This window comes from Henckelia pumila, chromosome 2, assembly GCF_033568475.1.
Source record: "Henckelia pumila isolate YLH828 chromosome 2, ASM3356847v2, whole genome shotgun sequence".
Taxonomy (NCBI): Eukaryota; Viridiplantae; Streptophyta; class Magnoliopsida; order Lamiales; family Gesneriaceae; genus Henckelia; species Henckelia pumila.
The window spans coordinates 55,241,693-55,254,033 of NC_133121.1; positions in this window are offsets into that span (position 1 = coordinate 55,241,693).

Below are 12,341 nucleotides of genomic sequence, written 5' to 3' on the forward strand. Positions count from 1 at the left end.
GTGTTCTATCTATACACATGCTATGAATGCAAATACAAATGCATATGGTAAGAGAGTTACCTCCTGATGCGACGGCCCAACGTACTATATTCTATGGCACCTTTGACTGATCAGTGTTATATCTATGATAGATTCTCGGTATCCATTCATATGCATTTGTATTTGCATTCATAGCATGTGTATACTCATACCTCCGTGCTGAGCATTATTCGCTCACATCCGTGTGTTTTATTTGACATCCCATTCGAGGGGGCAGTTGCAGGTTCCTTAGGTTCGGGGACCAATGAGTAGTTGGCAACCGGAGAGTTGGGAACTTAGTTGGTGCAAGTGGTATTAGTTAGGCTTGACCCTTTTGTATTGGATTTTCAATTGAGTGGTATTATTATTTTGGGTTTCTGTTATTTACCGGTTGTATTCTGCCGGGTTAGTATTTAATTTAAGTTTCCACAGTTTTTCTTTGATTTTGTTAATTAAGTTCTAATTACATGCTTAAGAATTGGTTACTTAGTGATTTAATTTCGAGACGGGTCACTACATGGTGTTTGAAAAAACTTAGCACTTGAATAGTTTTTGTCTTTTAGTCAAAGTGTCTTAACTGAACTGTTTCCCCCCTTTTTGACAAACACAAAATAAATAAGTTGCAGAGCATTGTTCTTGACAAAAAATTCATTAATCTTTTCAAAGATAGAAATTCTGGTTGATCCAACAGACAAGTAGACAAAATAAGAAGTGATGATCTCCTATCGGTGGCTGGACTGATGATGATATGTTCCACATCCACGACTGGTAGGAGTTGGTCTGCTAAACTGGCCCTGATGGCCTCCTCAAGATTGGGTAGTTTGAGAAGTAGTGGATTTATGGATCAAAATTTTCTATGTGAGAGAAGACAGCGACTTGATCTGAGTAGCCATAACATAAAAGTTATCAGTAATTGTCCCTTGAAGAATCTGAACATGAGAAGATTAGTTATACACTTTGTGTTCAAGCTTCTCTTGAGACTGGTTCACTTGAGATAGAGACATAGTTGCCTGATTGAATTTGTCTAATGATTTGAACAGCAATGTGAAATGACGTTGAAGCAAAACAACTTCTCTTTTCATAGTATCAAGAATGGCAGAAATGTGGTTACCCACATGAGATTGATCACTTCTGATGGCTTGGATATTTTCAGAAAGTGTAGACAAAGTTGTCTCAATACCATTCGGATGCTTGTCAAATCATCAAGTGCATCTTGTTCAATAGTCTCAACAGGTTCTAAATCATTCTCACAAGCACTTTAGGTACCTTCTTGATCCAGAATGAAGTTGATCGACTGCCTGGCTTTGGTAAAAAAATCCTCATCTTTCTCATCTTCAATTGAAAAAATCTCAATATGAGTTTCTTTTGCTTCTATGCTATCTGCTTCAATGATCTGCTTCTTCCCTTTGTCATCAGAGTTAGAATGTTGTCCAATCTCAGTCTTGGTTTCAGTCTGGACTTCTGGCTCAATGATCCTGACTTAATAATCTCTTGATTTTCAATAGACTACATGGACTGGTTATCTTCAAGAGAACTTACATACTCATGAACTGGGGCTAAAAACTCCGAGATTGTGTCTCTTGAAATGGATTCAAAGAAAAATCTAGGAATGGTAAAAGCAGTCTCAGACTAGGTAAATTGTTCCTATGTAGATCACCAATTCCAAATTTGTTTGAAGAATTGATTCAATCATTTCAACATCCTTCACTGGGCTCTCCAAATCCAAAACTTGTTCCTTGTGATGAGCAAAAACTTCATCCATTTTGCTCTCAGACATATGGTTTTCCTAAAAATTTGACGAATCATGTTCAAACTGAATGTTTCTAGTAACAATATGCAATACTTCATCAACATTGACTCTAGTCACATCAAGTAAGAAAAGTTACCCAACTGTTGTTTTGGAACTGAACTGAGAATAGGTTCAGTTGGGTATAATTCAATCTGCTCAACTACCTGGTCTAATTTCTTCTCAACTTCTCGACATATTTGGTCAATGGTGTGCTCATATGATTCAGCTTCCTTTTGAGTAGGTTTTGGAGTTGTCTTTGGCTTGGGCCTTAGATTTGAGTTCCTGTAGGGTTCAGGAATGACAAGTACTTGATCTTGTTCCCAAAAATTGGCTCTACGCTGCAAGGAAGAAAGATCGGAATCTAGTTGAGTAAACACTGCTCGATCTTCATAAGCTATTCTTGTAGTTGGATCATAGTTCTCCTTGAATTGAGCATGAAAAGTGTCAATCTTTTGATTCGCATCAAATCAAAAAATTATTGTCTCCGATCCAAATCCACTGAGATATCAATAGTTTTGACTGTCTTAAGAACATTTTCCTCCAATATTATGTGTGTCCTCAGTTCACCTTTTTCTTCAATCTTCTGGCAAGAGTGGTGTCCCTATATTTTTACCATTCATAAAAGACTGTATCAATTGTGTTCTCAGCAAATTCCAACACTTCATCCTTGGTAAGATCAATCTATGTTTGAATGGAGTTGGTAGGTCTGTAAATATCTGATGATGAAGCTACAGTGGATCTTTCTTCTCCATCTTTTATAAAATCAAGGCTGGAGTGAGTGGCTTCTACTATTTGATGAGTAGAAAGACCTCCAATAGTCTAGATGGAGGCAAAATAGTTGGATCAAAAACATTATGCATAGGAGCCGGAGTGCTTTTAACAACTTCTTCTTCTTCAAAGTCCTCCTCACGAGCAACTGCAGTCTCCTGGACTGGAACTACTACTTATAGTGCTAGTGCTAGTGCTACTGCTACTTCTACTGCTACTGCTATAGCTTTGCCTTTTGCATCATATTTGATCTTGGTACATTGTTCATGAAATGATTCATTGGATGAAATTGTACCAGTTTGAGTCGTGATGATTGTACTGGTGAAGAAATAGGCTTTGGCCTTGATGTACTGGCCCTCTTAATCAATGGTTTTACAGTGACATCCTCCAATTCACTGTCTTATTCCTTATTGTGATTGATGATAAGCTTCCTCTTGGATCTTGAATTTGATGATAAGCTTCCTCTTGGATCTTGAAATCCTCTTAACAGTAGTCTTGGTCACTTTGGATTGCTTAGTAGTTGCAGTGAACTCAGCTGTTGTTTGGGCAGACTCAGCAATAGATTGCTTCTCAGAAACATTCTTGGTTCGAAGATCATTGATGTACTGTGCATTCAAGACTCTGTATTTATAAATTGGAGTGGCCTTCTGTAAACTGATCCCAAACTGTTCCAACAGATGGCATATCTAAATGGCAAATCCACGATATTGTTTGGTTTTTGATGGGTTGTGAAATACAAGCAATCTTGGTTTTGGTGATAACAAAACCTGTTATTGTGTTTCTAACATATTTATATAAGTGTGCAGTTGTAAAATCATGTTTTGGAAGATTAGGGTTTGATGAACTCGGATTCACTTCTTGCGCAGCTTCTTGTTTCGAGCATATCTCATGGCGCAATGATCAAATGACCAGTCGCCAAAAACCATTTAACAGCTAACTCAAATATCTACAAGTCATACTTCAGACCAGTTGGAATAATTCGGATGTTAGCTAGGTCAAACTGCTTCCTAAACATTGAAATGGACGAGTAAGATGAGAGCAAGCAGTTTGACAGACCAGTTCTGGTATTTTGGTCATATATTTCAGCTCGGTTATCCAAATAGAATGATCTACTTGGGCTGCGCCCGAGCTGCATATTATTGCAGCTCGAGCGCTGTCCTGGATAATGCTCGGCTCTATTTTCTGCAGCCCTCTTTAGCTCTTTCTAATATCTTCTATAATATGTTCTATTCAATCTCAAACATACACATACATTGATATCAATTTCTACACATGTTCACAAGTTGATATTACATCCGTCTAGTGATCCGAATACGAGAAAAGCTAGATTAAAAGCAAGTATACAACAAGTAGAACATATATACAGAGTTCTTGTTTATTTTCCATCTTGATTCACAACTCATATAATACATCATCTGCTATAACCAAAGTCACCACATGTTAAGACTCTCTCTCAAGCTACCCTTGACATCTCTGGCTAGCTCCTGCCCCTTCTGTTGCCATGCACACATACAAAACAAGACAAAAGTCGGATAAATCCGATGATAATATAATTCTCAGTATAAGAAACAAAACATGCGTTTAAAAAATAGCATTTCCATTCAAGCTATAACGAGAATAAAACGCATAAAGAAAACCGATCCTTAATCTTTAGATTTCGTATCCGATCTCGGTCTCAAGATTCGTTTATTCATTTCCGATTTTGGTATCAAGATTCGTAACCGATCTTGATCTGGATATATCCGGCCTTTGTGGATCGTAACTAACTCAACATCAAAGGTAAACAACATAATTCAAAGATCCATTTACCTGAGATGGATTGACAATTCAATTCTAAATCAAAACACATATAGAATCAAGTATGTGATTTTAGGGAAACTCAAGACTCCACGGCCTCGAGTTCAAATTCCTTATGATTGATATCAAATTGTACCTTCCGTTTTCTTTTGAACTGTAGACACTTCAGATCTGAGAAATCGACAACAAAGAATTCATATCATACTCTATTCAAGTTCGAACAAATCTTCATTCAATCTTCATAGCAAAACAACTTCAAACCTTGATCCGATTCTATCCTGGTTTGAAGGCTGGATTCTCGAGCTCGAAGCACTATATTACCAAGCTGAAAATATTGTTTATAAGAAATAGATATCAGTTGTCAAAGCCTATATTCTTTAGTTCAATCACAAGATATCAAAATGGCTTAAAATCATAAACCGGCGGTGTAACGACTGGAAATCGATAACCGAACTGAAATATAACAACACTATCATTAATATCTTCTTCAAATACAACTCATACCAGCAAGAATACATCAATATATCAGCTTGATCAGTAGGCATAAGCTTCGAATACAGCTGGAAAAATAATATCAATTCCAAACAACATTCGTTCTTCGATCCGGTTTCAATATAACAATACATACCATCTCTAGAACACATATATATGATCAAATTCTGATTCCTCCCACATCATAATTTCGAAACATGTTGTAACCTTAAAATACTTACATCAAATCGAAGCTCTTGAATAAAGGATCTCAGAACTATTCCCGGAATTAAGATCGGTTGGCCGGATCTTGAGATATCTAAATTTGAAGATCAAATTTGCAAGGAAGAAGATGAAGTCTCGTTTCTTGGGGCTGAAATCTGATGAATTTTGATGCTTACACATGTATATACACGTACATACACCTATGACCGGCTAAATCGGTGTGAATAAATTCTACTGGCAAGCATATCAGGTCAAGTAATAGTAAAGTGAATAAAATCAGATATCGTACCCACAGGGACTGTATTATTATGAATATCAGAATATGATTATTTCTACTTAATTTAGACTAATCAAAAAGAGTGATTTTAGAATTTAACTAAAAAAACTATATTGCAATTAAATTTTAACTCAACAAAAATGCAGAAGAAATTTTTAGATTAAACTTCAAATTGAAAAGAGCTCGATCAAGAACATACGTAGGTACCTGACAAATTATGTAACAAGTCGTCGATTCAAGACTCGGATTTAATTTTAATTCACGGGAATTCTCCTATCTTGTTCAAAGGACTATTTCTAGAACAATCAAACCTATTCAAATATTGACGGATTAATCTTTCGTAATTCTAATCAAATTTTAATGCATGAATAAAGGTGAAAATTCAGTTTACACCCAAACCGCATAATGAAACCAAATTCTATTTCTAGTTGGTTTTACAATATGTTGATTATCGAAGTGATCAAAATCGAAACCTCCTCTATCGAATTAGAATCAATTAACATGCAAGCAAATAACTGGCCAAGAAATTCACAAGAAAAATATAAATTCGATAATCAATAAAATAAAATCAGTCTGAAAATTCTTGAATAAACCATCAAGTTTTCTACATAAATTGTCTGGCCCAATCATGTAGTCTTGATCGATAAAAGAAACTACTCAAGATCTAACATAATTCACAATCAAAGTTTTTAATCATGAATTGAAAATAACAATAAAAGAAAAGAAAGAAATCTTCTCCCAAGCAGTAGCTACCTCCCACGTTCTCTGTCTTCTGAAAATTCTCGAACCCCCTCAATATCATAAAAAAATCCTATTTAAGTGCAATCAGAATCCCATGAAATCGTCTTTCCTTCCGCTATAATGAGTTTCCAATTTTTCAATTTCCCAAACTCGCGCGCACGCCTGACAAAATCGCGCTTGTGCGCAAGCCTTCAAAACAGCGTCCTGGAACTCCTCTCGCACGCACGCGAGAATGAAACTCGCCCGCACGCGTCCTTCATTCAAATCTACTAGAATTCCCTTATGCGCTCGCGCGAAGTATAACACTCGCTCGCGCGAGCCTTGAATACAACGGTATTGGAAAATCTTTCAAGCGCACGCGAGAAGGAAACTCGCCCAAGCGCGAGATTTTGACTCAGTTTTCTTCTAAAAGCTCCCTTAACCTACAAAACTCAATTAGGAGAGTAAAATGCATACACAATAAATAAAATATTAACAAAACACATGATATAAAATAAATGCATGCATAATAACCATAAAAGTGACACAAAATAATGCATACACAATGCACATATAAACCTATAATCAACAAGTGTCCTCCACTAAATTCAAAAATTTGCATTTTGGCCCCTCCACTCTTCCTTAATTGCAAAACATACCTTGACCCTCTTTTAATTCAATTTTCAATCCTAAATAATTTAAGAATAATAGAATTTAAATCTAAACTCTAAAAATTCTCAAATTAAATATCCTCGAATTAAAATTAAATAATCTCGAATTAAATCAAATAATCACGTGCCTTACAACATTGGTGCATCACACTCATTCATCTTAGCACGTTTTGCTAATTGGTATAGATTACCGTTATTCCTTTAGACGTATTGCAAACAGTATCGACTCCAATGGGTCAATGTAAGAGTGGGTGCCCAGTGAGCCAACTGTGTGGCTATGGGCTTTGATGACTCTTTGTATAAACAATCTTTTGTTTAATATTATTTACACTTTTATTAATGGCAATGACTTTATATTACTTCATATTGTTATATTGTGATATACTATTGTTGTTTTAATAAAGACCTTGAATATACCATAGTGTATGTAAGATGTGGTAGAACATGGAGATGTCTATCATGAAATACATCTTATAGTCACTGTATATTCTAAAATGTTCCTAGTCGATTGAGCCGTCCGATAATAAGGATAAGGATCGCTCGAGTTTGAGACTAGCATTTGCGATGCGGAGTACCACGTTTCGTTGGTAGGGAACATAGAGATGTTCGAAGCATGCAAATGGATATTCATAGGATGAATAATCGAACTACCCTATCCGGACTTTCCAAGTGGTTATCACTTATCGAGTGGAAAAGTCCGCGGTTTTGGTTGTACACCATTAGTCCTTACGACTTGAAACATCATGGAGACTCTATATGCTAGTGCTGTGCTTTGACTCGTTTACCGACTCTATGGGGGTCATCAGGTGTCGAGATTGGGTACAGTTACGACACATATAGGAGTCAATGCATTGTTGTCAAGGATTCACCACATACTTGCGAGTGTGGATATCCTATGCGATCTGAGGAGATATTAGTGTGACAAATCTCTGGCCAGAGTACTTGATGTGATTTAAGAAATGGTTTCTTAGTAGCACATGCGATGTCACTAATTTGATCTTCAAGATGTATTGCATAGTTATCGAATCTTGAGCGACTCTCGATATACCAATGGTTGTTGATTCGATCGGGATATATGGATGAAGGGACCGTACTGTACGCTAACCAAAATCTACTGGTTCTTGTAGGCACTATCAGTGATACCTAGGGAATCATGGGGCGATGTTGCTAGGCGCTTTACCATGATTCGTTGGGCAAGTCGGAAAGTGTTGTTCCGAGTCACAAGGAGTTGTGAGCCCACGGCTAGCTGTATCCCTGAACCATTGAGGGTCACACAGTGTAATGGAGTTTTAATCCCCGTTGAGATAGTTAAATTTAAAGAGTTAAATTTAATGAACTAAGGAGTTGGACTTCTTAAATAAGAGTAAGGGAGTAGGATTTCCTAAAATGACATAGGGATGGACATTTTTGGAAACCACTGAATTCGGATTCAGGAAAATTTATTTTGACTTTAAAATGTGCAGAAATGGTTTCTGTGCACATTGGTGAAATCAGTTCATCAATCGGAGTCACGATGAATTTTATATTAATTTCTGAACGAGCGGGCTTTGCTTGTCGGGCCCCAGCTTATGACTAATGGGCCCTAAGGTGTTAGTGGCCTGCATTATAAATAAGTTATTTCAGTACAGAAATTACACACAACAGTTCATTAATTTTGAGAAGCAAAAATCGAAAACCCTAGCCTCTCAAAGTAATAATCGGCCGTCCCCTTCCTTGCTCTGCCCGAGAAATTTCGGTCTGTGATTTTGAATCGCAGTCAGGAATAACGAATCAGATTCGTTTAATCTCTTCGCAGAAAAACTTCTGATAGATTTTCTAGTGCAATCTATCAGAGGGATTTAAACCTCATTCGTGGACCTGATTGAAGGAGTTCATCGGTTCCAGGGAGAGACAACAAGAGCAGATAAAATATGTTGGTGTCCAGTAATCTCGTTGCGAGATTGAAGGTAAAATTTAATAACTGTTATTTGAATTTTACACACACAATAATTTAATCGTTGAATGGTTGATACCCACACCATGGAATTGTTCCATGATAAAATTTTAAACTTCCGCTGCACCGGGTATCAATCGTGATTGATCTGAGAGCCGCGTTTTCCAACAGTGGTATCAAAGCCAGGTTGCTCAGATCAAACGATTAAATTAATCAATTGTACAAAATTTTTGAGTCTCGGTTTTTGAAACAAAATAAATATTTTTAAATAAAAAAAAAAAATTTTTTCGGGGCAAAACCCGGGCAGCGATTGGATCGCTGCCCGGTGGGGCAGCAATTGTTGCTGCCCCGGGCGGCGCACGGCGCCGCCCAGGGCAGCGCTCGGCACTGCCCAGGGGCGGCACTCGGCGCCGCCCAGCGCAGCGCTGGGCGCTGCGCAGGGCAGCGCTCGGCGCTGCCCAGGGGCGGCGCTCGGCGCCGCCCAGGGGCGGCGCCAGGCGCTGCCCTAAGGGGGCAGCTGGGCTGCCCCCGGCCCGCGCCCCGGGTGCGGGCCGGCCCGGGAGTGTCCCAGGCGGCCCGCGGGAAAAATTTTATTTTTATTTAAAAATTAATTTTAATGTGTTGAAATTTTATTTTTGGTCCGGTCAAAAATTGTTTTTGATTGGTTCACGAGATTTCGGATCGAATTGTTCGAGTCCGTAAATTTTAAAATTGATTTTTGATAAATTTGAATTTTTGGAAAATTTTAATATTTTATCCTTAAATTGAATTTTGAAATCAATTATTTTTGGTACAATTGATGATAAGATATGATCTTATGATATATTAAGTAAAATATGATTTTATCTGTAAAATTGGATTTTATAGATGAAATATGATTTTATTTGATATAGAGATAAAATATGATTTTATATGTAAAATGAGATTTTATATATAAAATATGATTTTATCTTGTTTAAATTTGAATTGCCACTGCATGTTATCCAATAAATTAATTTTGAATTAAATGTTATTGGATAAGGATGATCGATTGCCATGACCAATTTTGTAGGTGTATGTTAGGAATTTACATTTTGTTTTTATTGTTGTTGGTTTTATTAATGGGCCTGGTTTATGGCCCGATATGAATGTCATATGTAATAAAAGTGGGCTTGGTTTATAGCCCGTTCCCACCCCTAAAAATGTATCCCCTACTTGTCATTGTTATTTATTGTAAATACATTAGATTTAGTGGGAGATCAAGATTTGAAGACGGTGGGCCCAGCAGACAATAAAGACTGAAGAAATGTAAATTGGAAGCACATGTAATAGGATTGCATTGCATACTGCATATTACCTAGGATTGGACTAAGACCCGTGATTGGCAACCACGGGTCAATTAGAAATGGAATCGATCATCCTATATAATATTTGATATTATGATTGTATGCATGTTTAGACATAATTGCGTGAATCCGGCAAGCATGCAATAAATTAAAATATGATGAGACAAATATTTTATAATTAAAAATCCCTCATTTTAAATATGATTTAAAATTGATATCAAGATAAATAAAGGAAATTTAAATTTGTTTAAATGTTCCTACCTTCCATCAACGGTCAATGTATGTGATGCTACCCGCGGATACGGTCCGGCTCATATTATTGGGGGGGCCCGTCCGTCGAAAAGCTGTACATTGGATCGACACATGTTGTAAGTTGGGTGGAACTCCCATGGGATCGGCTCATATTATTGGGGGATCCACATGGCGACCGTCCATCACAACTTAATATTGATGGGTCATCTTGACATGTCACTTTAAAACGGCGTCATATTATTGGGCCCTTATTGGACATGAGGTAAATACATGGGGGTTGCTTTGGAAGCAATTGGGCTCTACCTTTTGAGAATTATGGTTGGCTGATATTATTCGGGACCATAAGTTTGTCAATTGGACTCCATGTTCTCACTAAGGGAAAAGTTTCCCGTTTTCACTAGAGGGTGGTGAAATCGTTAAAATAGTGGGAGTGAGATTCATAAAATTAAATTCGCCTATTTTATGTCTTAGTAAATTGTTAAACAATCATTGATATATGTCTGTTTTCCTTTTCAGTATTTCATACAATGAATTCGCGAAATCCTTTATTCTCGATCCTCGAACAAAACAAGCTGACTGGCGCCAACTATACGGAATGGTTCCGGAAGTTGAAGATTGTCTTAACTTCGGAGAAAATGCTCTATGTGTTAGAGAAAGCACCTCCGAAGGAAGCACCAGCTGATGTTAGTCCGGAGGAATTGGCCAAGCTTGATGCATGGTGGGACCATGACATCAAGACCAAATGCTATATGCAAGCCTCGATGTCTGATGAACTCCAGAGGCGATTTGAGGACACGGTGAATGCTGCTGACATTCACGCGCAACTCAAGGAACTTTTTGGGGCTCAGTCGAGGGCTGAAAGGTTCTCTACTGTTAAGGAGTTGATGACGTGCCGCATGCGTGAAGGGACTTCGGTCCGTGATCATGGGGTACGAGTGATTTGGCTCATACAGAAGTTAGCGACCCTTGATTTGGTGTTGGAGCATGAACTCAATGTGGACTTGCTGCTTCTATCTCTTCCTTCTTCATTTGATGGATTCGTGATAAATTTTAATATGAACAAGATAGAGGCCACCCTTGAAGAGATGGTCAATATGCTCGTTACATATGAATCCACACTTAAGAAGGATAAGCCAGCTTTCTTGGTGGGCTCCTCATCTTCTGCTAAGAAGGGGCCAAGTATGAAGGGCAAGAAACGTTCTGCCCCACCCAAGAAAGTGGAACCCGAGAAGAAGCAAAAGACAAAGGCTTCAAACAATGGAAAATCCAAGGATGTTTGCCATTACTGCAAGAAGCCGGGTCATTGGAAGCGCAACTGCAAGGAGTATCTTGAGCAGTTAGGAACTGCAAAGGGTATGTTCTATATCGAAATAAACATGTCACTTAATACAACTTCTTGGGTATTGGATACCGGATGTGGATCTCACATTTGCAATGATTTGCAGGTGATGACAAGAAGTCGCAGGCTTAGAATGGGTGAGACCCAGCTGAGGCTCGGGAATGGTTCCAGAGTTGAAGCTACGGCCATTGGAGATGTTTGTTTGATTTTGCAGAATGGTTTTAAATTATTGTTGAGAGATGTTTTATTTGTGCCAGATTTAATTAAAAACATTATTTCTATTTCTATGCTTGATAGAGATGGTTATTCTTGTAATTTTGTGAATGGGATTTGCAATATTTACAAGAATGAATGTTTAATTGGAAATGGACAACTTGAAAACGATCTATACAATTTAAAACTAAAAGACGTTCCAGTGAATTGTATTGACAAACCGGCGACAACAAACAAAAGGAAAATCGATAGTCAAAACCCGGCAAACCTTTGGCACGCTAGACTAGGTCATATTTCCTCAAGGAGGATGAACAAGCTAGTGGGAGAGGGCATGTTTGATATGTCTGATATTAACTCTCTACCTACTTGTGAATCCTGCCTAAAAGGAAAAATGACTAAATCTCATTTTAAGGGAAAGCCTGAGCGTAGTCAAAATCTGTTGGATTTGATCCATACAGATGTTTGTGGTCCATTTAGAGTAGGGACTCAACATGGCCACACCTACTTCATTACCTTTACTGATGATTATTCAAGGTATGGGTA